This window comes from Heterodontus francisci, chromosome 34 (assembly GCF_036365525.1).
Source record: "Heterodontus francisci isolate sHetFra1 chromosome 34, sHetFra1.hap1, whole genome shotgun sequence".
Classification (NCBI taxonomy): domain Eukaryota; kingdom Metazoa; phylum Chordata; class Chondrichthyes; order Heterodontiformes; family Heterodontidae; genus Heterodontus; species Heterodontus francisci.
The window spans coordinates 11,768,078-11,777,878 of NC_090404.1; the positions used below are offsets into that span (position 1 = coordinate 11,768,078).

The 9,801-nt window shown below is 47.8% G+C and overlaps 1 non-coding gene and 1 pseudogene across 1 annotated transcript; one reads left to right on the plus strand and one right to left on the minus strand.

The window, feature by feature from the left end:
• Nucleotides 1-2,904: 2,904 nt before the first annotated feature.
• On the minus strand, nt 2,905-3,033 carry LOC137349443 (U2 spliceosomal RNA; annotated as a pseudogene).
• A 2,645-nt stretch (nt 3,034-5,678) lies between these two features.
• trnae-cuc (transfer RNA glutamic acid (anticodon CUC)) lies at nt 5,679-5,750 on the plus strand. Its single transcript has one exon. It is a non-coding gene; the product is annotated as a tRNA-Glu (tRNA).
• The last annotated feature ends 4,051 nt before the right edge of the window (nt 5,751-9,801 follow it).

Sequence of the window (9,801 nt, forward strand, 5' to 3'; positions counted from 1 at the left end):
CGTCTCGAAGGACTCGACGGCCTTTGTCAGCTCATCCAGAGTTAGCGGCTTGTCCAGTTTCTCCCTCCTGCTGTCATCTAAGACCTCTGCGATAGATGACAGGAAGGACTGGGAGGCTCTGCTGTCTGTGGGCTTCGCGTCATACAGCCCAGCATAGAAGGATTTGCTAATCCTTAGTATGTCGGACTGCAAAGACGTTACCGAGCCATCTTCTTCCTTCAGGCTGCTGATAACAGAGCTCTCTCTGTGTACCTTTTGGAAGAAGTAATGCAAGCACATCTCATCCTGCTCGATGGAGCGGACTCTGGACCGGAAGATGATCTTGGAGGCCTCCTTGGCAAAGAGCGAGGCCTGCTGGCTCTTCACCTCTTGGAGATCCTCCTTGACCTCGACCCCCATTGACTGCAACCGGAGCAGATTTTGCATACTTTTCTGGCGTCGGTACATTTCCCTCTGTCTCTCTCTCGCCCTCTGAACACCTTTGTGGATGAAGAACCTCTTGATGTTCTCTTTAATCGCTTCCCACCAGTGAACTGAAAACTAGAAGGGTTTCACGGTCCTCCAACCTTTGTAATCCCTTTTGAGTTCCTCAATGTTCTCTGGGGTCAGCAGTGTAGCATTGAGCTTCCACGTCCCTCTGCCAACCCGCTGGACGTCCTGTAAGTGACAGTAGGCCAGTAAGAGGCAGAGGCTTGACGTCGGTGGATCCGACCATGACAGCACGGGACACAAACAGGAAGTCAATCCTGGAACGGGCAGACCCGTCCGATATTGACCATGTGTATCTGCGCTGCGCTCCGTCTGCAGGTTTGCTGAAGACGTTGTGCAGTTTGGCATCTTTAACTGTTTCTATTAGGAATCTGGACGTAGCGTCCAGTTTGCTGGCGTCACAGCTGGATCGTCCAGCCGCATCAATGATGCTGTTGAAATCACCGCCTAGGATGACCGGCCGGGATGTCGCCAGCAGCAGTGGGAGCTGCTGGAAGACGGTCAGCCGCTCGCTGCGTTGTACCGGAGCATACACGTTGATCAACCAGAGCGGAGCGTTGTTGTACATCACGTCTGCTACGAGGAGGCGACCGCCCACCACCTCCTTAACTTCGGAGATGGTGAAGTTACCTCCCGCAGCAGAATACCCAGGCCGGAGGAATGGCAATCATTACCCCCCGACCAGATCGATGGCCTGTGGGACCACCATCGCGACCACTGCCTGTAGGTGCTGAGGTGTGGTATTCCACACTCCTGCAGAAAGAGTAGGTCGGCTTTGACCTTGGCAAGGTAATCCAAGGTTGAAACACATCGCGTAGTAGATTTAATGCTACGCACATTAATGGAAGCAATTCTTACACCCATTTTTTAAAGTTAGTTGTTGCTTCCCATACCATTTGTCCTTGCTAGTCCCAGTCCTTCGGGATGTTCCTGCATACCCATTGTGTGCGCAAGCAGTTTCACGTTGGTTGGGCTCAGAAACCCCTCCTGGTTTTTCATGCAGTGTTTGTTCCGCTGGGGTGACAGAGAGGATTGTAGGCAGAGAGGATTGGGTTGCCCTCAGCTGCTGCCATCTGTTCCTCCTCGACAACATCATTGCTCCCGGCTTCCCGGAGCTGAGGTGCGCCAGACGTGTCTTTGCTCCCGGTGTCCCAGAGCTGAGATGCGTTGGCCATGTCGTTACGTGTGGCGCTTTGGGGTTGGGTCACGCCGGGCCCATCACAGCTTCCAGTGTCCGAGGGCTGGGATGCTTTATCTTCCATCTCCTTGGAGTTCTGCTGCCTCTTCTGAAGGGGCTGTCATTCCAGCATTCCCCAGTCCAGTGAAGAGAAGCTGTTGCAGTCTGATCCAGAAGATAGCCTCTTCTTGTCACTGGTTTGGGTGGTGGCCTGTTCCGCTTTTGGATGTTTTTTCTTTGTGGTTTTCCTCTGGACCACTTGCCACTGGCCTGTTTGTCCATCTGCTGCCTCCTCCTCCATTGGTTCTGTCTGTGGAGGAGGGGTTTCCGGGTGCAGGGGAGGTGCTGGGTCGCTGGTTTCAGCTGCCTCCCCTTCCTTCTCCTTCTCAGGTTGAAGTTCCTCACTGCGGAGAAGGTTGCTGGTCTCCTTTCGAACACCGGACGCCTTCGTTGAACCTTCTCCCGGCCTTTCCTTGGACCTTGCCTCCTGAGCATAACTGAGGCAGCGTTTGGGGCAGGTTTTGTAGAGATGGCCTGCCACACCGCACAAGTTGCAACACTTAGTCTGCTTACAGTCCTTGGTCTGATGGCCTTCCTCCTTGCAGTTCTTGCAAACAACCGTGCTGCAGTTGGCCGCCACGTGACCAGATTTGCCAAGGGTACGGCAAACTCTGGGCTGCCCAGCGTAGACCAAGAAGCCTCGACTTCCCCCGATAGCGAAGCTGGAGGGAGGGTGGATGATGGCTCCACTGGGATCGACCTTCAAGGTCACCTTGACCTGCTGCTTGCTGGTCCAAATCCCAAAGGGGTCCTTGACATCAGTGCTGCTGCCGGCCACCTCGACGTACCTGGCGAGAAAGGTGAGTACATCCACCACCGGAACATGGGGGTTGTAGAGGTGAATCGTCACCACCCGGTCCCGTTGTGACGGAAGCGTGAAGAGCGGCTCCACTGTAAGGATCGACAGTGGCGCCCGGTCCCCTTTCACCTTGAACGCCTTCAGGAACTTGATGCATCCCGCCACGTTCCGGAACGTCACGTCGAAGTATCCACTGCTGGGGAAATCCTGCAGGCAGAAGACGTCTGTCGCTTGAAATCCGCAGCAATCGAAGAGAATTTTCTTGATGAAGAAGGTGCGATCGACCGGTGCATGTCCTTCCTTGTCCTTCACGACCACCCGAACGGTGTTGCGCACTCCCTGGCCCGAAGCTGGAAGATTGGTTATAGCCATTTTACTCAAAGCTTCCCCAGGATCAAAAAGCAATGATCATGGTCTCTTCTCAATCAATCAAGTCTCTTCTCAATCAAGTAAGCACTGATAAGAACAGATACTGCACTTGATCTTAGCCAAAAGGCTGAGAAGCGTTGGTGGCCGGACTTTCAGCTGTCTGGGCTCCAAGCTCTGGAATTATCTCCCTAAACTTCTCCACCTTTTCTCGTTTAAGTGGCTCCTTAAAATCTAGCTCTTTGGTCATCTGACCTAGTATTTCCAGCATTTCTTGTTTTTATTTCTCACAGTTCTTTATGTGGCTCGGTGTCATTTTATTTGATAATGCTCAGGTGAAGTGCCTTGGGACATTTCATTATGTTAAGTACAGTTTGTTATTATCCTACCTATGGTCACCTCACAACACCAGGATAATTGACGTCAGCTCTGGGCCAATGGGAAGAGTGGGCAGTTGATCCTCCAACCAATCAGTCAATGAGGGGCGGGGCTTTCAGCACAGAGTGGGCGGAGCTGAGCACACACTTTACAGCCAATGAGGTTTAGAGGGAGCTTTAAATGGCCAAGTGCAGCTCCTGTTTCTTATGTTCTCCGTATCTAATCCGTGCTGTGCCTGCTCTGGGAGTGTTTGATGGGACAGTGTAGAGGGAGCTTTACTCTGTATCTAATCTGTGCTGTATCTGTCCTGGGAGTGCTTGATGGGGACAGTGTAGAGGGAGCTTTACTCTGTATCTAACCTGTGCTGTACTGGCCCTGGGAGTGTTTGATGAGACAGTGTCGACTGTAGAGGGCTTTTTACTCTGTATCTAACCCTTTATTTTTCTTCTTTTTTGGGGGGCTTTTTTATTTTATCAAGGAGGGCCTTTATTCCCCAGGTCCCTTTTATGTGTATTTTAAACAAATAACTTTATTAAAACAGGGAAATATAGTAAAACCTAAATTAAAATGTCCTTCTCAACATCAAAAGAACCAATGCCGAAATGAGGAAAATCTTTTTTGACACAGTGTTATGACCGACTGCTCCTGTCAAAGCCCCCATTCAAAATACATGATTCTGATTGTGGTGGGACCAACGCACTGTTAATTCATTCCCGTCATTCCACAGATCGGCTAACATATAATTTAAAACTTTCTAAATTAAAGAGAGACCCAACCAAATTGTACCATCTATTAACCCCTGAATGAGGCTAGCCAAACCAGGTGTCTTTAAATCAATAAATTAACTCTTTAATTAGAAGAACTAAATTCTTAAACATTGTGAAGATATAAACAACATTTAAAACAGAAAAAATTAGAGTCCTTGCAAATTTACAGTCCAATGTCGCTCAAAGTCCTCACAGGAAGTTGCTTTCCTTCTCCAGCGAATTTCATCAATTAACGACTTGCAAACACTTTCAACAGAAACAATCCGACTTTAGAGTTTTTGAAGGATAAAAGATTGTCACAGTATAACTTCCTTTTCTTCAATTTCAATGACCAGCGATCTCTGTTTTGGCTTGACTTTGAGAAATAATAAAACAGACTAAAATCCTCTTCCTTCAGTTTAAATGGTTGAGAGCTCTTTTTCCAGGTGCTGTCATCACAGCTGTGTCCCTTGTCTGTGTGTTCTGTTCAAACAAACCGTCTTCAACTAAAAAGCCAGTTCAAAACTGAATTGTAACAAATGTATCGCATAAACTTACTCCCAGTGGCTATATCTATGGTAATGAGAATGCACCCTTTGAATCGCATTCTCCAAATGGCTGTTTCTAAGGCAACGAAAATGCACCTTCCTATAACTCCTAAGGCTTGCTGGCTCTTAAAGCAATACTGATCCTCTGCAAACCTTAAAGGCAAACCGCATATCCCCCAAAAAAACTACAGGACCACAACACACAGCGAGTAGTTAGGATCTGGAATGCACTGCTTGAGAGTGTGATGGTGGCTGATTCACTCATGGTTTTCAAAAGGAAATTGGATAATTATCTAGAGAGAATATTTGCAGGGATAGCTGGAAAAAGCAGGGAATTGGGCTCATTTAGTAGCTTTTGCAGAGACCTGGCATGGACACGACAGGCTGAATGGCTTTCTTGTTTTTGTTTCAGATTTCCAGCATCCGCAGTATTTTGCTTTTATTTTAGGCTGAATGGCTTTGTTCTGTGCTTTATCATTCTATTGAGCCAGTGAGCGCAGAACTGGACCTGGACAGATTCAGCACATTCAAGGGAGGAGAGGCTGGAGGCAGGGAAGCAGTTCATGTGGAACTAAAACCAGAGTCAACGCCTTCAGAGGACAGTATAAAGTGAGCTTTAATCTGTATCTAACCCATGCTGGAGAATATTCACTGTTTCATTGCTCTGTATTTGTAAACCCCGCCCCCCCCAGTTCAGTCACCCGCTCCCACCAGCGACCTGTCAGCTCACAATGCCCAGGATGATTGACGGGGGCTCCGGACCAATAGAAAGAGGAGTCGGGGCTGGAGGACCAATGAGGGGCCCACCTGGGCCGTGCCGCAAGCTCACAACCCCTCGCTCACTCTGGTTGGAGGACGCATCACCAGTGGCGTCCTCCTGCCCCGCCCCTGCTCTCCCCTTTGTCAATCACCCGGGCAGGCGGTGTGAGCTGAGCATGCGCGGCCGGCAGGGGCTGAGGCAGAGTGCGCGGTTCCAGCAGGTGGGTTAATAAAAGCAATCTATATTTTGGAAGGAAGATTGAGGAGAGGCAAAATGGTATAAATTTAAATGGACTGTAGGATCAGGCAGATCTGGAGTAGTATGTATGCACATTCTCTGGTGTGTTATAAGCAAGTCCCTGGTGGTCTAGTGGTTAGGATTCGGCGCTCTCACCGCCGCGGCCCGGGTTCGATTCCCGGTCAGGGAAGTGTGTTTTTATGCACTGAGTGAATTGCTCTTTCGGAGAGCTGGTGCCGGAACGATGGGCCGAATGGCCTCCTCCTGCACTGTTGTGATTCTGTGAAGTGATGAAGCTGTTTAAAAAGCCGACCCGATCCTTTTCTTTATAAATAGAAGCAGAGAGAACAAAAGCAATGCGGTTATTGTAAACCTTCATCAGTCACTTGTTAGATCTCAGCTAGAGTAATGTGTCCAGTTGCAGACACCAGGCCTCAGAAAGGACTTTCAGGCTGTGGAGAGATTTGCTGGAATGACACCAGGGATGAGAGGTTTCAGTTCTTTGGAGAAGCTGGGACTGCTCTCCTGATAGCAGAGAAGGTTAATGGGAGATTTAATAGAGGTGTTCAAAATTCTGAGGGGTTTCATAGAGTCGAAACTGTTCATAGAGGGAGAAAGTGTTTCCCCTGGCAGGAGGGTCAGTAACCAGAGGACATAGATTTTAAATAATTGGCCAAAAACATTGGGGTGCGGGGGTTGTTGGTGGCAGGGAAGGAGAAATGATTTTAGGCAGAGTTTTTCTAATCTGGAATGCACTGCCTGAAAGCAGTGGAAGCAGACTCAATAAAAACTTTCAAAAGAGAATTAGATAAAAAGAAATTCAAAGTGGGACTTTCCAAGGCTCTGGGGACAGCCTGAAGGAATGGGACTAATTGGATTGCTGTTTCAGAGAACCCGCTCAGGCGCGATGGACCGAATGGCCTCCTTCTGTGCTGTACGATTCTATGAAATAGTGACAGTCAGGGAGTGTCTGTACAAGAAGGAGAATGGAGAGTGGTCAGAGAGAGACCATCACCAAAAATTGGGGGATAGTACAATGGACAGGGAGGGCACATTGTTGTCAGAGAGTCAGCACCTCAGGAGAGGAGCGAGAGGGGAACCAGTGAGTGTAGGACTGAACCCAGCCAGAGTCAGCATCTTCAGGGAAGAAGAGGGAGGGGAACCAGTGAGTGTAGAATTGAAATAAAAACAAAAAATGCTGGAAATACTCAACAGGTCTGACAGCATCTGTGGAGAGAGAAGCTGATTTAATGTTTCGGGTCAGTGACCCTTCATCAGAACTGGAAAATATTAGAAATGCAATAGGTTTTAATTGTGTAGAATTGAACCCAGGCAGAGTCAGCACCTTCAGGGGAGGAGAGAAAAGTTGTCTGACAGGTAAAAAGTTAGAGATGGTGCGATGGGTTTGGATTTCAGCACAGGGAGGAGGGAGAGTGTGTGGCAAGGGGATTTACAGCTTTAGGAAATGAGAGTGAAAAGAATGTTCCATAAAACCAGAACTGTCTGTTCTGAATTTCTATCCTGTACTTACACTGATGACTTTTGCAAACTCCATTTACAGGGTATTAGAAGCAGAGGATCTGCAGATGGGAAACTCAAACCAAACATCATGCCAAGCTCTAACAGGGTCACTCGATTCATCAGGATCCGAATATCATCAGCCTTTGAATGTGCAAGGAGAAATATTTGATTGTCTGTTCTGTCTGTGGGGGAAGATTTCAAACATCAGTGTGACTGGAAAAGCACGGAGACACACACACCCGAGTGAGAGTGTTCCAGTGCACTGACTGTGGAAAGAGCTTTAACCAGTTAGACAGCCTGAAAATAACACTGCACCATTCTCAGTGGTGAGAAACTGTGTTCTGTGTGTGGATGAGGCTTCAACTGATCATCCAACCTGGAGAGACACAAGACACCCTCACCATGGAGAAAGGATGGAAATGTGGGGGCTGTGGGAAGGGATTCAGTTCTCCATCCCAGCTGGAAACTCATTGGCGCAGTCACACCGGGGAGAAGCCGTTCACCTGCTCCATGTGTGGGAAGGGATTCACTCTGTCCTCCAGCCTCCAGTTACACCAGCGAGTTCATACTAATGAGAGGCCTTTTAAATGCTCTATCTGTGGGAACTGCTTTAAAATGTCACCAGATCGAATTAAACACCAGCTTGTTCACATTGACGAGAGACCATTCAGTTGCTCTCACTGTGAGAAGAGCTTCAGACAATCATAGAGTCATTGGGTTATACAGCACAGAAACAGGCCCGTCGGCCCATCGTGTCTGTGCCAGCCATCAAGCACCTATCTATTCTAATCCCATTTTCCAGCACTTGGCCCGTAGCCTTCTATGCTATGGCGTTTCAGGTGCTCATCTAAATACTTCTTAAATATTATGAGGGTTCCTGCCTCTACCACCTCTTCAGGCAGTGTGTTCCAGATTCCACGCACACTCTGAGTGAAAAATTTTTTCCTCAAATCCCCTCTAAACCTCCTGCCCCCCCTTCCACTAAGGGAAAAAGTTTCTTCCTATCTATCCTATCTATGCCCCTCATAATTTTGTATACCCCAATCATGTCCCCCCTCAGCCTTCTCTGCTGTAAGGAATACAACCCTAGCCTATCCGGTCTCTCTTCATAGCTGAAATGCTGCAGCCCAGGCAACATCCTGGTGAATCTCCTCTGCACCCTCTCCAGTGCAATCACATCCTTCCTATAGTGTGGCGACTAGAACTGTACACAGTACTCCAGCTGTGGCCTAACTAGTGTTTTATACAGCTTCATCATAACCTCCCTACTTTTATATTCTATGCCTCGGCTAATAAAGGCAAGTATCCCGTAGTCCTTCTTAACCACCTTATTTACCTGTGCTGCTGCCTTCAGTGATCTATGGACAAGTTCACCAAGGTCCCTCTAACCCTCTGTACTCCCTAGGGTCCTACCATCCATTGTATATTCCCTTGCCTTGTTAATCCTCCCAAATTGCATCACCTCACACTTCTCAGGATTAAATTCCATTTGCCACTGCTCTGCCCATTTTACCAGCCCATCTATATCGTCCTGTAATCTAAGGCTTTCCTCCTCATTATTTACGGCACCAGCAATTTTCGTGTCATCTGTGAACTTACTGATCATACCTCCTATATTCACATCTAAATCATTAATGTATACTACAAACAACAAGGGTCCCATCACCGATCCCTGTGGTACGCCACTGGTCACAGGCTTCCAATCGCAAAAACAACCCTCGACCATCACCCTCTGCCTCCTGCCACAAAGCCAATTTTGGATTCAATTTGCCAAATTGCCTTGGATTCAATGGGCTCTTACTTTCTTGACCAATCTCCCATGCGGGACCTTATCAAAAGCCTTACTGAATCCATGTAGACTACATAAACTGCTTTACCCTCATCTACACATCTAGTCACCTCCTTGAAAAATTCAATCAAATTTGTTTTCAATTTAACATCAGCGAGTTCACACTGGGAAGAGACCACCTACCTGCTCTATGTGTGGGAAAGGATTCACTCGATCATATCACTTGCTGACACACCAAGAAGTTCACATGTGACTGCAGGGGTTGCATTCTGTTTTTAAGCACATCCTTTGTTTCTGCTGATGTTACTAACCCTATAACTGGGCTGGATATTCTGCATCTCTGTTTTTGTTTAAGCACACTGCATGTTGTGTTCTATATTTCTCCAAGAGGAGATTAATTGATGTCCTGTTACTGACTATTCCAGTTTTGTACCATTTCTCCTTCCAGCTCTAGATTATGTATTTTCTTATACCTTCAGTTACTCTCATGGACAAATCCCAGCTCCCATACCTTCCAGACTGCCTCTCCTAGCCTTGGGATCCAGGGAAGGTATCGGTAACATGCTTGGGATCACTAAGCGCAAACCCAGTCTGGCACTTGTGTGGCGTGAATGTTACTTGCCACTTATCAACCCAAGCCTGGATATTGTCCAGGTCTTGCTGCATTTCTACACAGACTGCTTCAGTATCTGAGGAGTTGCGAATGATGCTGAACATTGTCCAATCATCAATGAACATCCCCACTTCTGACCTTATGATTGACGGAAAGTCATTGATGAAGCAGCTGAAGATGGTTGGGCCTAGGACACTACCATGGAGCTGAGATGATTGACCTGCAACAACCACAGCTATTTTCCTTTGCGCTAGGTACGACTCCAACCAGCGGAGAGTTTTCTCCCTGATTCCCATTGGCTCCAGTTTTGCTAGGGCT